The 21,517-nt window shown below is 44.2% G+C and overlaps 1 pseudogene across 1 annotated transcript in view; it reads right to left on the reverse strand.

Moving 5' to 3' along the window:
• Positions 1-1,192: 1,192 nt before the first annotated feature.
• LOC147032262 (serum paraoxonase/arylesterase 2-like) overlaps positions 1,193-21,517 on the reverse strand; it is a 21,249-nt pseudogene continuing 924 nt past the window's right edge. The window contains exons 3-5 of the transcript XR_015050389.1: positions 16,694-16,775; positions 2,310-2,438; positions 1,193-2,193 (exon numbers count right to left, since the gene is read on the reverse strand). The product of XR_015050389.1 is annotated as a serum paraoxonase/arylesterase 2-like (transcript). The remainder of the gene's footprint in view (positions 2,194-2,309; positions 2,439-16,693; positions 16,776-21,517) is intronic.

A 21,517-nucleotide genomic window follows, 5' to 3' on the forward strand; every position in this document is an offset into this window, starting at 1 on the left:
ATAAGCGGTTTTCCATTTATTACAAAAAACATTTTTTTCAAGATAGCCGCCCCAGTCGGCCATCTTGGATCCGGCCACGCCCAAAATCAATAGGGTTCTTCCTTTTCAGGTGGTACATGTGTGACTCAAATTTCAAATCGATATGGCGAACAGTTTGAGTTATCGCACTCACAGCTATAAATGTTGACGGACAGACGGACAGCCGGACGACCTGGGTGACAACAATATCCCCCTTCCGCCACGTGTTGGGGGATAAAAAAAAACTTAATACAACAATGCAGGGTTAACCCTCTCTGCTCCCGGACTATATTTATAAATTGTGGAGACCGAAAACGTGGGGTGCCGTACAGTCTTTGATTTGATGTCGCACGGTGACCTTCAGGCCATAGAATTTTCAAGGCAGGCGCAAGGCGACCGCAGGGGGCCCTAAGGCGAACGTGCGGCCAGACGGGCGGTAACGAGTAGGTTTTTTTTTTTACCAGTTCTTTTGTTTCGGCTTGTCGAATTGCTGCGGCGAATGTAGAAATGAAAAAAAGTTATAAGTCCGTGTTATAATTCCACGGCAACCTTATGGCCTGTAAAATATAGCCAAATGGCGTAGGGCCACCCTAAGGCCACCTCAGAAACTCTGCGGCCGCCGCACGTTTCTGTCAATTCAGAGGGCGTACGGCTGCCGTATCCTCACCGTAGAGCGCTTCCACCCCTCATGCTGTCTCCACCCCTTGCGCTGTCCCCCTCATGCAGCCTCCACCCGACTCAAGCTACCTCCCCCCCCCCTGCACTGCCTACACCACCCCTCTCCTCATCCTGCCTTCCCTTGCCCTCTGCTCATGCTATCCTCCTACCAAACCCCCTCCACCACCATAAAACTTCCTCCCACCCCTCCCTACCTTTCCCTCTCTCTCTCATCCTTCTGCCTCTCTCTCTCTCTCTCTCTCTCTCTCTCTCTCTCTCTCTCTCTCTCTCTCTCTCTCTCTCTCTCTCTCTCTCTCTCTCTCTCTCTCTCTCTCTCTCTCTCTCTCTCTCTCTCTCTCTCTCTCTCTCTCTCTCTCTCTCTCTCTCTCTCTCTCTCTCTCTCTCTCTCTCTCTCTCTCTCTCTCTCTCTCTCTCTCTCTCTCTCTGACATTTCTCCCTCTTTCTAACCCATCTGCCTCTCTCCCTGTCCACTTCCCCTCCCTCCCTCCTCTCTCCAACCCTTCTTCCTCTCTCTGACCCATCTGCACAAAAGCTGAAAATGATTTCCATCTGGAAATACATCAACCTGACAAACTGTGACACTAGCGTTTTGAATGATAAAGAGCTGTGTCTCACTGAACACTACATAAGGAACTAAAATTCTCCATGTATTTCAGAGATCTGGAGCAAGTCTGAGTCCAGGTCCTCGATATGCGCATATGTATGTGTTTGTATGTATTTGTTTATGTTGTTTGTTCAATAAATGTTCAAATGTATAGGATAACATAGAAATTTCTTTGACATTTGTTTCAGGTATTTGAAATTTCACCATTTTGTTCATGCTGTACAACTTCACATTGTTCTTTAAACTATGTTCACCAATTAAATTAAGATGTCTTTGACAAGTTATCATCACCATACAATCATCATCACCATAGTTTCATACAGCCAATCGTATGGAAAATTCAACATGCTTGATGTTTTCATTAACCAGAATTTTAATATGTATTTGTTATTCCATGCTTTTTCTTATTTCTGTCACCACCATCTTGATTTTCAGTGCATGCATTAAAACAGGAAACGGATGATTATTGTAATTAGTGAAAGACCAAAAAACATTTTGAATTCCCCACAAAAATGATTAATCTCTATACTGTGTTTATTAATCCACTAGAACTTTTATAAGCAAAAATCGATCAAATTTGAACGATCCTGTTGTGAAAGATTCAAAAATTAAATTCACCATAATTAAAATTCACCATAAATTCACCATCATTTAAATTCACCATAAAGCTATATTTCCCAAACAGGACAGCATGTTGTAGCAATGATCATCAACATTCAAGAGGAATTATGGGCAGAGTGCAGCGCATCATACGATGAAAAACCGTCCCAATAAGAAGGTGAGATCCACGTATTGCCGCAACACTGGAGGACTGCAGCTCTGAGCCATTGTTGGAATATATTGTGGTCGCAATGAATGGGCTTGGCAGAGAAAGGACAATCGATATGCACAACCTGTTACATTGGAAAAGTATTATTCATTTTGGTACATGAATCACCTTACAACAGCATCATTGATTGAAAAAAGCAGTTTATGGATAACTCTTTCAGGAAATAGGAGGCAATCTTACCTCTGATCCTGGAAGAAGCTAATTACCATAAAAAACCAATGGCCAAATGTTTGGGAGGCAACCAACCCAAAGACTTCCAGTTGCCTGATCGACCTCAATATTGTCAGGATGGACGTGTAATTTAATGACCTGTGATTTGAAAATCAATAAGACAATTAATCTTGAACAAGCAAGCCGTATCTCACAAAGAAAAAAATGACAAGAAACGATTTAGTAAACATATCGGAGCAATACCTATGGTCTCTCACCTGGTAGAATAATGATACTGGGAAGGAATTTAACGTGGGATGGAATCAGCAAAATGTATCAATGAACCAATGTTACAGAAAATACCTATTTTTGGGGGCAACCCCACCCCCGCACATCCCCATAGAATCTGATTTTCTGAATGTCGTGAACAATCTTTGGTACGTCATGAGTGATGAAAGTGATGGTCAAGTTTCATCGGAATTGTGTATGTAGTTTCATTGAAACCAAACACATATTTTGGGGGGCAACCCCCCATTATACCACCTTAACCCGCATTGTTTTTTTATGTTGTGAACAAATTTTGGTACATCACGGGTGATGAAGGTTGGTAGTCAAGTTCAATCGGAATTGTGTGTGTCATTTGAGAAGAAAGCAAATATCTATTTTGGGGGGGGGGGTGGGGTAGCCCCATAGACCCCTTTAGGGCCTGATCTTTTTTTTAATGCCATGAACAAACTTTAGTACATACAGGGTAATAAAGGTTCTGATAAAGTTTCATCAAAATCGTGTGTGCAGTTTCAGAGAAGAAGTTGCAAGTATTTGTGGATGGACGGACGGCGTGCCATCCCATAAGCTCCCCGGAACAACGTTCCAGGTAAGCTAAAAATTTCAATGATGTTGAGATTGAGTAGCCAAAGTATTTAATTCCTTGCAGATAATTTTGCAAAGCTGAAAGAGGCGAATGAGAAAGCCTGTCAATTCATGATAGCAGAATTAATAACAAGATTGCAAAACAATTCACCTGTCATGGACATTGTGACAATAATATTTCTTTGCAAAATGCATTCCATATTTGAGCAGAAATAAAGGGAGAAATACGTAGATCATCAGACAAAATGGGTGGCAAAAAGGAAAACTGTGGGACAAAAACAAATGGATGCATCACAGCACAAGTATTGTGGGATAAGGTTGGGAATAAGGTCTCAGCAGGTGTAGTTTAGCTCATTCGTGGAAATGGGAAAACCACGAGGTGTCAGTGAGCAGCAGACACTATTCTGTAAGAGCTTGAGACAACAAACTCAGAAAGATAACTCCCAAGCGAGAAAAAAAGTTTGTGAAAAAATGGAGGTGAGCATTGAGTTTAGATTTGTGGAGGGTAACAAGTAAATGGTTTACAGCAGTAGCCATTGTAGTTGCATTAATGCATAGGAAATCAATCAAAATAACGACCAATTACTGCATAGTAGTCGCAAGAAGAAGCCAGATATAACTCGAAGGGCACTCGGTAGAGCGCATAACTCTGACACGCAATGCCTGATCGACGAGAACATATCGGGCCCAATACATTTTTGAAATATCATGCTATATATCCTTTTTGACCCTGTCTCTCAATGGTGAAGAATAAAAATAAAAAAAAATTCTCATATCCAGATCCAGATTCCGATCTTCACCAAAATCAAATCAATTCTTCCCTGCCACACACCCAACCTGTCCACAACCTTTTGAGATATCATGCTATATATCGGTTTAGCACTATCTCTGAATGGTGAAGAATCGCTTGAAAATTCTCGTAGTCGGATCCGAATCCGGACCTTCACCAAAATCTAATCAGTTTGTCCTTGTCACACACCGAACCTGTGCACAACATTTCATCCGGATCAAAAGGGAGAGGGATGGGGTGGGGTACATGGGGTAAACAAGATGGACACTACGGGACTTTCAGGAAGGGAAGCAGGGAATTTGAAGGAGGTGGGTTTGGGGTGGATTAACGGGGGTAGAAAATATTTTGGTTTTGGTTGGGGAAAGATAAGAGATGGTTGTGAACAGCTGTTTTAAAGACCTGGAGGGAAAAGTGAGATTGAAGAGAATGCATGAGTTTGTTCCAAAGATGGGGAAAAAGAGGACTGAAAGAATGAAGGTGAGCAGTGATTCGTTTTAACAAAAGGGGGTTGATGACTGACCTTGAGCGCCCTGTGGAAATATGGAGTGGACAGATCACAGACAGAGTAAGGGGGTGGGGGTGTGGGTGGAGAAGATATGGTAGAAGACAGAAAGACCACCAACCTGCCTGCATTGAGAGAGTGAGAGACCCAAAGACTCAGCCTCATCGCGGGAGATACCAATGATCCTAAATGATTTGGTTTCCACAGCGTCAAGCCAAGAAAGGTAAGAGGCCTGGAGCCATCAGCCCAGAGGGGAGAGCAGCACTCCATCAGGCTGCGGAAGAAAGCTTTATATGTGGACAGAAGCTCAGTTGTGCTAAGGAAGGATGATGGAGGATGCCCAATCGGCGACTGACTTTGGAGGCAGCTTGGAAATGTGGCTTTCCCAGGAAAGATCATGGCAGATAATTTTATGTCAGGTCAGGTTCGATCTGTGACCTGCTACAGGTACCATGTAAACCTGTACTAACCTGTTCCATGGTCGGGTTGTCGGCGACTAAACCGTCTCCCCAACCAGGTTTTCTGGTGAGGAGGGTGTTTGGATATGGACACCCAGCAGGATTAAAAACAAAACCTGTCAAAGGGCGGAGGAGCTCCTTGTGAGCCAACGGCCATCCATATCTAGTGCCCAACTGTGTCTGCGGATGTCCTCCTGCAGTTGGGTTACTTTTTTTATTAGGAGGTTGGTGGCAGGATTTGCACTCCGGCCACCGTAAAACCCTTCATTCCGCAAAACGCAAAAAAATCTGAAAACCCACTCCGTGGGAGTACCTCCTGTGCAGCTTCCCTTCGCAGGGCAGCTCACTGGATAACGGGATTGGGGCAAAGCCTTCGGGACCCCCAATCTTTGATGATAGGAGGGAAACCACGGGGTAACATCCCTGGGTCAGATTGCGGGAGAGTGTGTCGGAGTGGTGCTGAGGTGTCGTCCACCAGACGGCGGTCTCCTTGGGTTAACCTGAGGCAGTCCCTTCGGGTGGGTGCCTGGAATGTCCTATCCCTAAGAGAGGATGATCACCTGTCTCTGTTATCATCTGAGCTCAAGCGTTTGGACATCGGGATTGCAGCACTCTCTGAGGTTCGGAGACCGGATTGCGGCGAGATAATGGTGGGTGGTTACACCTTCTATTGGTCTGGTCGCTCTGATGGTTACCATACCCAAGGAGTTGCTGTAGCTATGTCCAATAAGCTGACCCCAATGATAATTGAGGTAACACCGGTCAACAAGCGTATTATGAGATTAAGGATTCGTCACTCCTTAGGTGTCATTTCCCTGGTCTCTGTTTATGCTCCGACTGAGGCGAGTGATCTCACCGTGAAGGATGCATTCTACGCCACACTCGAGTCTGTGGTTGATCAGTGCCCCGGACGAGATACACTTCTAGTCTTGGGGGATTTCAATGCATCGACTGGAACTGATAGGGATGGTTATGAGGTGTGTGTTGGTCCCCATGGGTCAGGAACTATGAACCAGAATAGCACTAAGTTCCTTGACTTTGCAAGAAGTCATGGACTGAGGGTGGCTGGTTCATGGTTTCAGCGCCCACAAGCTCATGGCTGGACTTGGTATTCCAACGCTGGCGGTGTGGCAAAGGAGATTGACCATGTCCTCATTGACGGTCGTTGGAGGATGATCCAGAACTGCAGGGTCTACCGGAGTGCTCAGTTCTTCAATACTGACCACAGGCTTGTTGTGGCAACTCTAAAGCTGCACCTTAAATCCTGGAGAATGGTACCATCCCAGCCTAGGCTGGATGTTGGCAAGCTCAGGGATGAGAGAGTAGCTGAGGAGTTTGCGAACAGACTGAGTGGACACTTGGGGGGACTGGGTGCTTTGGGGGGTCCTGAAGAGTTGTGGAGCGCCTTCAAGACCACCGTCCTTGATGTTGCCGGTGGATGCCTTGGAGCTCACCGCAGGGCAAAGAAGAATTTTGTCTCTCAAGGGACACTGGATACCATTGACCAGAGTCGCAGGGCCAGGCTGAATGGCAGAGCTGAGCTGTTCAGGGAGCTGAGGCGTAAAACTGTACGTGCACTGAGGGTGGACAAGGAGGCCTATGTGCGAGGAATCTGTGAAGGGGTAGAGCATCACCTGTGGACAGGTGATTCTCGTCCCGCTTACAGGGGAATTCGCACATTACGTTCATCCAAGCCCATCCCTCGGAGCACTGCAGTTTGAGCAGAGAGTGGTAGGCTCTTGACAGAGGAGTCTGAAGTGAAGGCCTGCTGGGCCGGTTACTTTGAGCGGTTGTACCAGGCTGATCCCCCAACTATCGAGTCGGATGTCAAGGGTGTTACAATCCCTGTTGCTGACCCTCGAATCAACTGTGGTCCACCTTTGCTTGTGGAAACACGGGCTGCGGTGAACCAGTTGAAATGGGGCAAAGCTCCAGGGATCTGTGGCATCCATGCTGAACTTCTCAAGGCTGGTGGAAATGCTGCACTCATGTCGTTGCATGCAGTTTTGTGCTCTGCCTGGAACACAGGCATCATCCCAACTGACTGGAAGAGGGGCCTTGTTGTCCCTCTCTGGAAAGGGAAGGGTGATCGCCAAGACTGCAACAACTACCGAGGGGTGACGCTGCTCTCAGTGCCGGGCAAGGTCTTTGCTCGGATAATTCTTGATGGGGTTCGCCACCATCTGCTTGAGCACCAGCGTCCAGAGCAGTCAGGCTTTACACCAAAGAGGTCAACGATTGACCGTATCCTTGCCCTTCGTGTCCTCACCGAATGCAAATAAGAGTTTCGGCAGGGGCTGCTTGCAGCCTATGTTGATCTCTGTAAAGCGTTCGATTCAGTGAATTGGGATGTCCTCTGGAGGATTCTTGGTCTTCGTGGGGTGCCACCAAAACTGATCGATCTGATGTCTGAACTCTACTCTGGTACTGAGAGTGCTGTGAAGTGTGGTGGTACCATCTCTGACTTATTTCCAGTTGTTACTGGAGTTCGTCAGGGATGTGTAATGGCCCCCACACTTTTCAGCACTTGTATGGACTGGATTTTAGGGAGGATGTCGGAGAGATCAAGTTGCTGTGCATCGTTTGGGAATGTCAAGATCTCGGACCTTGATTTTGCAGATGATGCAGTCATCTTTGCGGAGACTTTAGACATCCTTTTGGGGGCCCTCGAGGTGCTGAATGAGGAGTCGGAGCTGCTGGGATTACGGGTTTCTTGGGTCAAAACTAAGATCCAGGCTTTCGGTGACATCTTGGATGCTGCTGTCCTGTCTGTGTCTGTTTGTGGTGAGGATGTTGAGGTCGTGGAGAGATTCACTTACCTTGGCAGTGATATTCATGTCTCTGCTGGCTGCGAGTCAGAGGTCAATAGACGTCTGGGTCGGGCCTGAGGAGTCATGGATTCACTGGATCATGGGGTGTGGCGCTGCCGGTACCTGTGCAGGAGGACGAAAGCCCGAGTCTTCAGGTCCTTGGTACTTCCAGTCTTGCTCTATGGATGCGAGACTTGGACTCTGACCAAGGATCTGAGACGGAGACTTAATTCCTTTGGTACCAGGTCTCTTCGGAGAATCCTTGGCTATCGCTGGTCGGATTTTGTGTCCAACGAGCGGTTGCTGAGAGAGACTCGGATGAGATTTGTTACCTGCATAGTCCGTGAGCGTCAGCTGCGGCTGTATGGACATGCGGCTCGTTTTCCTGAAGCTGATCCTGCTCACCAGATTCTCTCAGCGAGGGAGTCTCATGAGTGGAGGAGGCCAGTTTGCCGACCATGTGCCTCGTGGTTGCAGCAGGTTGACCATCATCTCAAGGAGATGGGGATGGGCCTGGCATCTGCCTGGGGGATGACAAGACGGAGGCCCCTGGAGTACCGGCGGAAAGTGGACGCAGCGACGTGCTGTTCTGGCACATGCTCCCATACCTGACCTGACCTGATAATGAGGCTCAAAAGCTTGAATGAAAGGATTTCTTCAAGAGGATTGTTGAGAAAGTATATTGGGGTGGGGGGAGGGGATTCCCAGATGGTCCTTTCAGAGAGACATAGTAAGATTTGTGATCATTAAAACACATGTTCCAAGTGTTGGACCAGCTTGTGATTTTATCCAGATTTGCAGAGAGTGAAGAGGCTGCTGATTGCTGATCTGAGGGATGACAGGTGGTATGGTGGGGGGGGGGGCGGGGGAGTCATCAGCAAAGAGATAAAGAGGATTTTCCAGAGAATCAGAGAGATCATTGATGAAAACTACAAAAATAATAGGGCCCAGAACAATGCCTTGAGGAACTCCAGCCTGGACAGGAAGAGGGGATGAGAGAACTCCATTAAAGGCCACATGTTGACTGCGACAGGAGACAAAGTCTGCGACCCATGAGTGTAGATGTCCTTGGATACCATAGGAAGAGAGTTTGGTGAGCAGGGCAGAGTGCCAAACCATATTGAAAGCACACGATATGTCTTGGGAGATGACCCTGATCTCATGTCTGGCATTGTGGACATCATCATCAAAGTTGCAGGGAGAAGGATGAGCGGGGAGTTTTTGAGATAGTTTATGCCTGGTGTTCGCTGAATGGTTAGGGTGGTGAGCTTTAGATTTGAGGGTCCTGAGTTCAAATCCCGCTCAGCTGTTGAATTAATACCAGGTGGGGTTAACTCGGCCTGTCATCCTTCCGAGGTCCGCAAAATGAGTACCAGCCTGCTGGTATACTGTGTCAGAGTGGCGACCCATCCAGGATTGTGCCCAATAGCCAAGGAGACTGCTTAAGCAGCACCAATGCTCTGTACAGAGTATGGTCCTTATCTCCTCCTCCTCGAGAAGTTTGATGGCTGGTTGAAGTCCCTGCCAGCCGGCCTGAGTGAAAATGCCAGACTCGACAGCACTGAGGTGGTTCCCTAATAACAGCCAGAGAGATGTTTACTTTGACAAACATGTGGTCAGATGAACCGATTGGAGCAGAGGAAGAACAGCGGACATTTTTCAGGGAAATTTGTCAAAATCAGATCCAGAAGAAATGGAGGTCCAGGTTGTTGGTTGAGGTCCAGGTTAGGAAGTTGACAGATTGTGTCAGTCCCAATGAGTCACAGAAGTCTTTTGCTAAAGTGCCATGGCAAGTGAGGGAGCTACCCACACCCAGCCAACTGTCATGATGACAATTGAAGTCGCCACATATGAGGAAGAGAGAGAGAGAGAGAGAGAGTTGGGATAAGAGGATAGAAGTTGGTTCATGTTTTCAGATAGTGAGGTGTAAATGGAGTCATCTCTGTTTGGTGGATGGTATTTGAGGTCCACACTGTTAAGGAAGAGGGAGAGGTGGAGGCTTTGGGTGCAGGAGAGGAGAGGGGAAGGGAAGGGTAGGATGAGAGAGGAGGAGGGGGGGGGAGGTAAGGGGCATTGTTGACAGAGTGTGAGGAATTTCAGAAGAGCTTGGGGAGAGGACCGGATGAGGAGGAGAAAAGGCTCGGTGGTGATGGGATGAGGCACAGTGGGGAGTAATAAGAGAGGGGACAGAGGGAAGTTGAAGATTGGAGGGGATGGACTGATGAGATGGAAGAGAGAAGGTGGGGGAAGGAGGCACCTTTGTGGATGTGTGTGTGTGTGTGTGTGTGTGTGTGTGTGTGTGTGTGTGTGTGTGTGTGTGTGTGTGTGTGTGTGTGTGTGTGTGTGTGTGTGTGTGTGTGTGTGTGTGTGTGTGTGTGTGTGTGTGTGTGTGTGTGTGTACTTTGAGAAGGGGGAGTGAGGGGGTAGATTGGAGGGAGAAGGGTGAGAGAGGAAACTTGAGGGAGAAGAGTTTGAAAGATGTTTTGAGAGGGAGGGAAGATGATGAGAGCAGGCATGGACAAGGGGCAGGAGGGAGATGGGAGATGTGGGGAGAGGAGAAGGATGAGACTCGGTCGTGGTATGTTGAAGAAGGGAGCAGGCAATGGGAGGCACAATATTTGAGGGGTTGGAAAGAAGGGGAAGTGTGATGAGAGGAAAGAAATAGCATGTTTGAGATGTTGAGTGTACTGTTTGAGAGAGTGAGATATCTGTTCGACAAGAACAGATGTTAGAACACCACACAGTTTTGGACATCAAAGGAGGAACTGATATTAAAGCAGAAGAGAGTGAAGAGGTGATAAGAGCAGAGGTATAATGAGGGGCAAGATGGGAGGGGTAAGGAGAGGGTATAAAAGGTGAGGAGTTAAGAGGCGGTAGATTTAAGGAGGTGTGGTGAATTGGCACTGAAGTTGGAAAAAACAGGACGATTGATGGAACACGAACATGCATTGCAAACTGGGATTTAAAATTTGGGGGAGGGGGGGATTTAAAGTTTTAAAATTTTAAATTTTTTAGGTCAAAGGTGCGATTAAAGACATTACGTGAAGGATGCAATGAAGAAGAATTAAGAGAATGGAGAAAAGAAACTTTGTAACAATGGGACTTTGTAGACATGGGATGAAGGAAAGGTCGAAATGAAAACAGTCTTTAGAAGAAGAAGTGTAGTGAATTATGACAATACAGAGAGAGAACCACATTTGTGAAAAAGGAAGTTGAAACATTTTAAGATACAATTTTTTTATTTTTTTATCAAGGTTAGATAAAATTAGGTAAAGGAAAGGTTGAAGAAAAAAATTGTGAAGGTGCATGGTGAATTTTGATCAGCTAAAGGAGAAGGAAGATGATAGGTCGGCGATAGTTCCAGGAAGAGGAAGAGGGGGTAGCAAAATCATGTGGTTATGGGAGATGTCAGGTGAGAAATTAAAAGATATAAAGAATTTTTTTTAAAGATTCGGTAAGATTTTGTAAAGGAAAGGTTGAAGGAAAAATGGTGGAGGTATATGGTGAATGTGGGTCGGCAAAAGTCGAAGGAAGATGGTAGATCGGCAGAGGAGGAAGGAGGAAGAAGAGTCGGTACATGAAGTCACGTGATTACGTGGGGTACAAGGTGGAGAAAATAAAAACTGATGGTAATAAGGAGAAAATACAATAAACACGATTGTGCACATAGACGTGAAGACCGGTAGGCCTCAGGGAAACCCGATATGACAAGACCGAAGAAAACTCACCAAATAGCACAAATTTTGAAACAAAACCGAACAAGGAACACATAACAGTATACATGGAGGCAACCAAATAAAGTCAAAACGTGACAAACAACGACCTGAAACTTATCTTTGAGAAGTCGGCAGAGACCCCTTGAAGAGAACCAGCCGTCGCTCAAAAACCATAATGACATGTATGAGATAATTTAAGCTTAATCCTATTCTTTTTCTCCTTAATCAGTTTCTGTATTAATGAAAATTCACAGAAAATAAGAAAAATGTCTGCTGGTAGGGAGGGGGCTGCAATTCCCACCCATGGGAATACCCTTAACCTATTTAAGCATTATCCCGCCATAACACACAAAAGTGTAAAATTAACAGCATCCTTCAACCTTTGCTTATCAAAACAGTGAAAGCTTGAGTATGTCTTTTTAGAAAAAATGCTCTATCAAGCCTGACACATAAAAACTTAGCCGAGGACTTCAAATATTTATCTCTTTATATTTAATACTGAAATTATTAACTCATATTTCCTGATGCTCAGATATAATATCTTGGAGTGACTTATGACAAGGAATATACAGTATGTACTATTTCCTTTACCATATGACATTCCTTTACCAGTGAAATTAACCATACCAATGCCTAACTCTCTTAATAAAACCTCTACATAAAACTATTTACAAATCACAACAAAATTATAAGCAGCCTTTTCTGCCGGAGCTATTACATAGCTATCATGGAGCGCCCGAATGTCTTTACGAACACTCGGCTGGTTCAACACTGGCCCAGACTGACCCAGTGAAAGCAAGCCCTGACGACTAAACTTAATCCTATTCTCCAGGACTTCCACAACTCTGTTAAATCAGGCATTAAAACTGTTAACAGATAACTTACTTATTGCACATTTTGTTTACAAAATTAGAGAGAATCCACAATTGAAGACCTAATGCAGCTCCAAGGTTGAGTTACTGGTTCCCTATATTTAGCTCCCATTTTCATCAGATCCCTAATTTCACTATTACTAATGATATTCAAACCATATAAAAAAGGGGAAGATGAACATTCACAGCCAGTTTCCAAAATGTCCTTTACTCCATCTATACTAAGAGATGTATTAAGAAATTTATGATAATTGAATGAGGATTGTCCTATGGTCTTGGTGAAAGTGAAATAAAGCTTCAATGGGGTTCGCTCCCAAACGTTATCTGGCAATAAACTCTCAACACTAGTGTCCCTAAAAATATAATGAAGCCGAAGCCTATCAACCTGCTTGCAAGAAAAATCACAAATTAATAACTTGTGTATTCCATCAACTTTGGGAGTAGACTTCTTTACCAAAACCCTGCTTTAAAAGCTTCAATCAAAAACGAGCACGTCATATTAACCTGCTGAACTCTAGAGAATATTCGCTAAGACTTGTTTGGAACATGACCTCAGAAGAACATAAAAATCATGAAGACCTTTCCTTCATAAAAAACCGTTGTTTATCAGTTATCTCTGAAAACACAGCTGCAATGCAAAATATTCATTCAGATGTTCCACTGACATGCGAGTTAATGTGTAATTTCATTGGCCAAGAGGCATCTGCTAAGTGTGAATGATTATGCCATTATGGATGAATGGAAGAGGGAGGAGCTCCATAGTATTTTAGGCATGAGCGAGGTATTACCTCCAAAACTTTCTCGGGATTCAGTGGAACAAATGGTCCACTTTACTACAGAGTAGTTAGTCTGGTTTTATTAGTAAGGAAGGTCATTAAATCTTCCACTTCAATGGATCATGGTCAAGAAACCAAAACAAGATATTGCAAGGTTGTGTCTCTAGATAGGTCCTGGCCTTTTAACATGATCTGGCGTACAGCTGTGATAACAGAAGCTTTCTGTGGAATGGTATTCAAGGCTCTATCTCCATGCCTAACTTGCTGACTTGCACCATGCTTCAAAGAGTGTATAGCTCTTGATGACATTTTCTCATGAATGATCCTCATAAAGGCTGACATTCCCCAAGCAAAAGCATGAAAACGAATCTTTTTTCTGCTTTCCAGAAATGACTTTTCTGACTCCATCAAAAACTCGCTTTTGTATTTTGTTGTTGATTATATACCTCAAGTTGAGCAATTCTTCACGACAATTCATTTTTAGTCGTGAGTGCATCTTTCACAGCAGAGTGAGCGACAAAATTTAAAGCCGTTCTGAGAATTGAAATGTAACAATAAATCCTATTATCACATCCTTTCAAATCCTCTCCTTGGAAGGAACAACTTGCTAATCTTCTTATTTCTCTTCATTGATTAAACTCAAGAAGATGTTGGGTTTTATTAAACTCTTTAGCCTCATAATTTTGCATGAATTACACTGAACAACAAATTTCAAAAAAATTTTTTTACTGGAGATGTGTAAAGTGATTAAGACTAATTTGGGTACGCTGATTTCAAAAATCATAACCGTTTTGCTGTATCACGTCAGGATTTTCAGGAACAGAAATATTCCCATTGCCTAGAAGTCAGGATTTCAATGAAATTTACATATGTCTTTAACATGTCTATTTCGTACAATTGTTGTTAACTTGTGTTATATTTCTTTCTTTCAGATAAAGATGAGTAGGCGTTCCTGTACCAATCATCCTGACAACTTCTGTAATGTCTGTGGTCGGTATACCAAAAAAGATCAACAGCGAAGTATATCTACAGCAGTGAAAATGAAGGCCGCCTACTTTCACTACTTCGGGTGTAAGGTGGGGGACCAAGAACAGAGCTGGGCACCACACATCTGCTGCACAAGCTGTCACACAACCTTGACTCAGTGGTTGGTGGGCAAGCGCGCGAGCATGCCATTTGCGGTGCCCATGATATGGCGTGAGCCGCAGAATCATCATGATGATTGTTATTTCTGCTGCACAAGCATCGCCGGCTTCAACAAGAAGAATAAAGGTCACATCAAGTACGCTGACTGCGTCTCTGCTCGTAAACCTGTGCCTCATGATGACGAGAAGCCCGTTCCAACACCTCCAGCTGATCAGAACATAGCTGTAAGCAGTGGTGAAGAGGATGGTGATGATGAACCTTTTGAACCCGACACTCAAGAATCACACCTTCTGAACCAGGGAGACTTAAATGATCTTGTAAGAGATCTCTCGCTGTCAAAGGCGAAGGCAGAGCTGCTTGGATCAAGGCTGCAGCAGTGGAATCTACTTGAACCTAACACCAAGATATCCTTGTTCAGAGCACGTCACAGAGACATGGCTGAGTTCTTTGAGATGGAAGACACGATGACATTCTGCAGTGACATCAACGGTCTGTTGAAAGAACTTGGGTGTGATCACGATCCTGCAGACTGGCGCCTCTTCATCGACTCGGGGAAGAACAGCTTGAAGGCTGTTTTGCTCCACAATGGCAACGAGAAACCATCAGTCCCACTGGCTCACGCGTTCGGCATGACAGAGACCTATGAGACTATGCGGCAGCTGCTTGATTCCATCAAGTACAATGACTTCAACTGGCACATCTGCGGAGACTTGAAAGTGGTGGCGCTGTTGTTAGGGCTGCAGTCAGGCTACACGAAATACATGTGCTTCCTTTGTCTCTGGGATAGCAGAGACGACAAGAATCACTGGACGAAGAAAGATTGGGAAGAGCGAAAAGAGCATGTACCTGGTCGACACAACGTGAAGCATGTCGCTCATGTCGACCCAGCCAAGGTTTTCCTTCCACCACTCCACATAAAGCTCGGCTTGATGAAAAGTTTTGCACGGGCAATGGATCTGAATGGGCGTGGGTTTTTATACCTCAAGGAAAAGTTTGGCAACACCTTGTCGGAGGCCAAGATCAAGGCTGGTGTCTTTGTTGGACCGCAAATCCGACAGATTATGAAGGACGAAACTTTTCCGACAACTCTAAACCCCAAAGAGCTGGCAGCGTGGAGGAGCTTCAAAGCTGTGACGGACAACTTCTTGGGGAACGAGCGCGTGGACAACTATGAAGAAATAGTGCAGCAGCTGCTGGAGTCCTTCAGGAAACTTGGCTCCAGGATGTCCCTGAAAATCCATTTCCTACACCAGCACCTGAACTTCTTCCCTGACAACTTGGGAGCAGTCTCGGACGAGCACGGCGAGCGATTCCACCAAGAGATTTCACTCATGGAGACGCGTTACCAAGGGCGGCACAACCCGAACATGATGGGCGATTTCTGCTGGTTCCTGCATCGTGAAACTGACACAGAGCAGCACAAACGCAAAGCCAAATGTCTAAAGCATTTTTAATTACATTCTCGTGGAGTTTTTCTGTAATTTCTATAATTTTGAAGCATTCATGATGAAATAAATGAATAAATGAATTTTTGTAAATTTCATTGAAATCCTGACTTCTAGGCAATGGGAATATTTCTGTTACTGAAAATCCTGACGTGATACAGCAAAACGGTTATGATTTTTGAAATCAGCGTACCCAAATTAGTCTAAATCACTTTACACATCTCCAGTAAAAAATTTTTGTTGTTCAGTGTTATCCTTTCAAAAAAAGCTTATATTGCAGGGTTGTGTCTCTGGCCTGATTTCACAAAGCTAGGAACAAACTAAACATTCTATGCAGGGCTGGGGCCCAGTTTGGTAAAGCAGTGAAGCACAGTTGCATTAAATCACAGCAGAAACTGCACGATCTGTGAACAGTAATGTTTGTCTGCCACACGAGAACATTACCTCTGCTTTACTGCCTCACCAACCAGGAGGTGAGCTTGTGGTTGGGCATAATAATAAACCAAAATATCGACCTTCCGACCTGTTTAAATGCATCATGGCATTTAAACCGTGAGCGCATGCACACCGCTTCACTTCCTTTAGTGCATACTCGATAGCTTTAGCAGTGCATATCAAGTTTATTTAAAAGAATGAGAATCTAAGGTCACAAATAAAGGATCGTGGAGTCATCGACCATGGTTTCACTCTTGTTGGAGCTCGTTAGGATGACCCACCATATAATCGTTTACCTGTGACCACGCAACTAACTCGGCTTAAACGGGATCTCACTTTACTGCTTTAAACCAAGCGAGAAGGTATTAACAGTATGATTTATTTGATCATATGACACGAAACAAATACTGTATAGTAGTTTATCTCATCTTCTTCTTTTAATTAGATAGGCAATATGAAGTTATTTTCATGAAAAGATGTCAAGAGATGGAATTTCAATTGAAAATACTGTACACTCAGAAGACAAATAAATGATTGGCTCAAAATAAACCACAGTTTATAATTGTGAAGATGTATTATCATGCGTCCCCTTACCTTTTCCAGAGATAAAGAGTTGTCTTCTTTCCTGTTCATAACTTTTATTTCTTTATTTAGTGTATCTGCCACATAAACATGCCTGCAAAATCACATCAGCACCAGTCAGTGGGTTAAACAATTATTGGGAGGGGGTGGGACAGGAGGGAGAAGATGGGATTGGGGTGGGAGGGAGAAGATTGGATCGGGGGTGGGAGAAAGGGGAAGAAAGACATATTCCAAGTGTTCGACCAACTTTTGCCAAAATCGTAATCTGATCAAACCCTTGGAATATGTCTTTCAATCCAGACACAGACACAGACACAGACACAGACACAGACACAGACACAGACACAGACACAGACACAGACACACGTATACTGATACAAACAAACCGAGCATAATAGTGACCGAAGCCTTTCATGCTGCACTCTTCAGGGTAAATATCGCAGCAAGTGAAGGCGTGTGCTTTATACGCGTATAAAACGCTTTATACGAAAAGCCTCGGTCACAATTATGTTGTGTTTGTTTGTATCCATATTAAAGTTCTGTAGTACCAAACATCTGTATATATATATATATATATATTTTTTTTTTTTTTTTACACACACACACACACACACACACACACACACACACACACACACACACACACACACACACACACACACACACACACACACACACACACACACACACACAAAACACACTAGCATGGATCAGCTCAATATGCTCGTCTCTCCACATGACGTTGCAGGGTTTTACGCTACATATTTGCTGTGTTTGCATGATTAACACCAATCGTATTACAAAAAGTTCTTCTCCACAAATTTATTTGTAATATTGGTGATATATTTATTTCTAATTTATTTGTGATATAAAAAGGTCCAAGTGGTCTGAAGGATCAAGGTTCTAAGCTGTCTAATCTATCTGAAGGGTGTAATGGGTCTAAATAGTGTTAAGGTCTAAGGGGTCAAAAGGGTCTTTGGGATCTTCATGGTCTTTTGGGTCTTCAGGCTCTTTTGGGTCTTTGGGGCCTTCAGCACCTTCAGGGTCTTTTAGGGTCTTTGGGATTTTGGGGACTTTTGGGTCGTTGGGGACTTTTGGGTCTTAGGGGTCTTCAGGGTATTTTTGGGTATTCAGTGACTTTTGATTCATAGGGATATTTTGGGGTTTTCAGGGTCTTTTTGGGTTTTCAGGGTCTTTTGGGGTCTTCGTGTTCCTTGGGGACTTCTGGGTCCTTGGGGTATTTTGGGTCCTCAGGGACTTTTGGGGTTATCTTGGTCTTTTGGTTCCTCAGGGTCTTTTGGGTCTTTAGGCGTCTTCAGGGTCTTGGGGAATTATCATTCCAACAGGAGGTAATTAATCGACATGTAGTCTTCACGGCTTCCTGGACTGACTCAAGGTTTCACTGCCTCACTGCCTCACCGTGCTTTTCGTTCATAGAAATGTTGCCTCTGCCTCACCGTGCTATTTTTTTCCTCATCATTCCCATGATTTTTCCTGGGAAAGCCATATTTCCAAGCTGGCCTCCAAAACCAGTCGCCAACTGGGCATCCTCCATCGTGCAAAGTCCTTCCTTCGCTGACCTGATGGATCACTGCTCTCCCTTCTGGGCTGGTGCTCTCACCTCTCACCTTTCTTGGTTTGACACTGTGGAAACCAAGGCATTTAGGATCTTCGGGTCTCTCACTTTCTCACCGCAGGCAGGTCGGTGGTCTTTCTGTCTTCTACCCCCTCCTCTCCGGCCTTGCCCCCCCCAACTCACACTGCTCTATCTGAGATATGTCCCCCCCCATATTTCCACAGGTATGTCTGGTGTTGAATTAATGGTTTGGGTGGTGGGCTTGGGATCCTCAGATGCTGAATTCAAATCTCATTGGCTGTTGAGTTAACACCAGATGGGGTTGACTGGACTCTGCCTGTCATCCTTCAGAGGTCGGCAAAATGAGTGCCTGATTGCTGGTATCCTGTGTTGGAGTGGTGACCTGTCCAGGATTGTGCCCATTCGCCAAGGAGACTGCTAAAGCAGCACCAACGCTCCGCACAGAGTTTCGTCCCGATGGATGGATGGATGGATATTTCTACAGGGTGCTCAAGGTCTGCCAGCAACCCCCCTATGGTAAAACTACCAAAATCAAGAATCACTGCTCACCTTTACTCTTTCATTCCTCTATTATTCCCTCAAGAACAAATTCCCACACTCTTCAATCCCACTCTTCCCTCCAGGTCTTCAAAACAGCTGTTCACCAGCATCTCTTATCTTCCCCCATCCAAAGCCATGATATTTTCAACCCCCATTAATCCATCCCAAACCCACCTCCTTCAAATTCCCTGCTTTCCTTCCTGAAAGTCCCTATAGTGTACATCTTGTTTAACATATGTACTCCGCCCCATCCCTCTCCCTTCCACAGATGTCCTCATGTCTCTGTTCTACACTGTTTTTTTTCTTCCCTCTCCCACCCCTCTTGTCTTCTGCTCCCCTAGTTGTACATTATGTGTGTTCGCTCTCATTTGAGCCTCGACAGTGTATACAATTTTTTTTTAAATGGAGTCTTAAAAACACACCACCACGTCACCGCCACATTATTAACACCTCACCAGCACGTAACCACCATGTTATGAAAAACACATCTCTACATAATTCAAAACAACCGCCTCTGTGCAATTCAAAACACCTCACCACATGTCACTCAAGAGGATAAGTTTGTTTTCACTGAGGATAAGTTTGTGAGTTGCGGTGTTGTCATGATTTACACCGAGCAGAATTCAAACATATATTTTGCAAATTTATTTGTAATATTCATGATGACACATTTTTATAAGCAATTTAAATTGAAGATTGAAAAAAAAAAATGAAAAAATATATATATTTTTTTATTATTTCAAAAATAATACCCGAAGGACAGACACACGGGAGAGCTGAGAGTAGCCCGTTAGTTTGGTACGATTTCACAAAAACATTGAGGGAGTAGTTCGGTGACAATACAGCACAACACAACACATGACAGACACACACACACACACACACACACACACACACACACACACACACACACACACACACACACACACACACTTGTGATTTGTGACTGGATATACAGCTGGATTTGTGACAGTTAAACCCTCTGCAGATTAGGAAAAGAGAGATTGTATGGATATTTAGAAAGGAGTGAAAGTTTGCTTACAAAGCCATATATGCTGAGTCATCACAGTTGTGAGGGTGGTAGATTCCATGCATAAACAAGACATTCCTACATAGAGGGATATGGATTCAGAGATATTACATCCAGACCAAAGAGGACAGTGGAGGGCAAGAGCAATGGAAAAGGGAGCTTCTGATGTTGACGACAACAACGGAACTGACATCAGCATCAGGTCTGTTAATGATGTAAACAAATATACAGGGAGGGAGATGAATGACTGGGATATCCTGTGCAAGAAAATTCTGTACTTTTCTGAGACATATTGGGAAAATTTCACAAGATTGGAGAAAAAGCCTGTGATGTTGCTGGAACAGATGAAAATGGTTGTGTGTACGTGCACAGCTAGGTATGTGGTAGAGCTGGTGAACATGGAGACTGGAGTGAGGGGGAGAGTGAAGTTTGCAAAAAACAGGCTATATTAGTTTGTGGGTGTGCATCACAGGGATGGCAGTGTAGGTCATGGGCTGGGGGTGTGGATAGAGGTTATGTGGATGTATAAAGAGATGGAGGATGCATCAGCTGGGGGTGATAACCAAAGATACAGGAGAGGGCAAGTCGGGATCGATAGAGAAGGATGGATTGGAATGTTAGCATTTATGTTAAGACAGTTTCTCTTCAGGATAACTAAATCAGCAACATGGAGGCAAAATTAAAATTGGGTGTTAAAATTAGGGTTATTAAATTGTTTAATTCACGAAGACTGTACTATTTCCTGTATGGTGGATAAATATAATGTGACTGGAACTATTTACTACCCAGAAAGGCAGATGAGGAATTGGGAGCCAGCATGGTGGCAGTGAAACAGGAGGAGGGAGGGAAACAACAGAGGAATTACCATAGTTCGTTTAAGATGATAATCCTGCATGCTTTTGAAAGATGCTTTTCTATCTCATGATCCTCTTCAAGCCATTTATCAATCAGCAAAAAACTGCTGATCTCAGAGCATTCTTGAACAAATCTGTTCAAACCTGGAATTTATGCAGTAGGACAATGAGTACAACAATCTGCTTCAAATGGAGTACATAAAGTAGTCGAGAAAGCATTCTCTACAGCAGCTTGTCTGCAGACTTTCATTAATTCAAGCATCACACCAAACTACAACCATGGCTCCAGCAAGAGTCCTGAGTGCTAACCTTCACACCACTGATATTGAACAACTCAAAGGAATAACTATAAGGGCACTTGGTAGAGCACATACCTCTGCCCCGCAATGCCTGATCCACGAGAACATATCAGACCCAATACATTTTTGAAATATCATGCTATACAGTACTATATCGTTTTTGGCACGACCTCTCAATGGTGAAGAATCACTTTAAAAATTCTAGTAGTCGGATCCAGATCCGGACCTTCACCAAAATCTAGTCAGTTCAACCCTGTCACACACTGAACTTCTGCACAACTTTTTGAGATATCATGTACACAGACAGACAGACAAACAGACAGAAAGGGGTGAAAACATAACCTCCTTCACCTTCGGTGGCAGAGGTTAAAAAAAAGGATAAGATAAAAGGATAAGATCAGATCAGATATTTCGAAGGATAAGATGAGTTGAAAAAAAACTTCAAGGATAAAAAAAAAAAATCCCGGAATCATCTGGGTCAGAAAAATGCAAACTTTCTAGTGCCGATCATCTGCT

Source organism: Eptatretus burgeri, chromosome 2 (genome assembly GCF_056783735.1).
Source record: "Eptatretus burgeri isolate ZD-2024b chromosome 2, Ebu_testis_v1, whole genome shotgun sequence".
Lineage (NCBI taxonomy): Eukaryota > Metazoa > Chordata > Myxini > Myxiniformes > Myxinidae > Eptatretus > Eptatretus burgeri.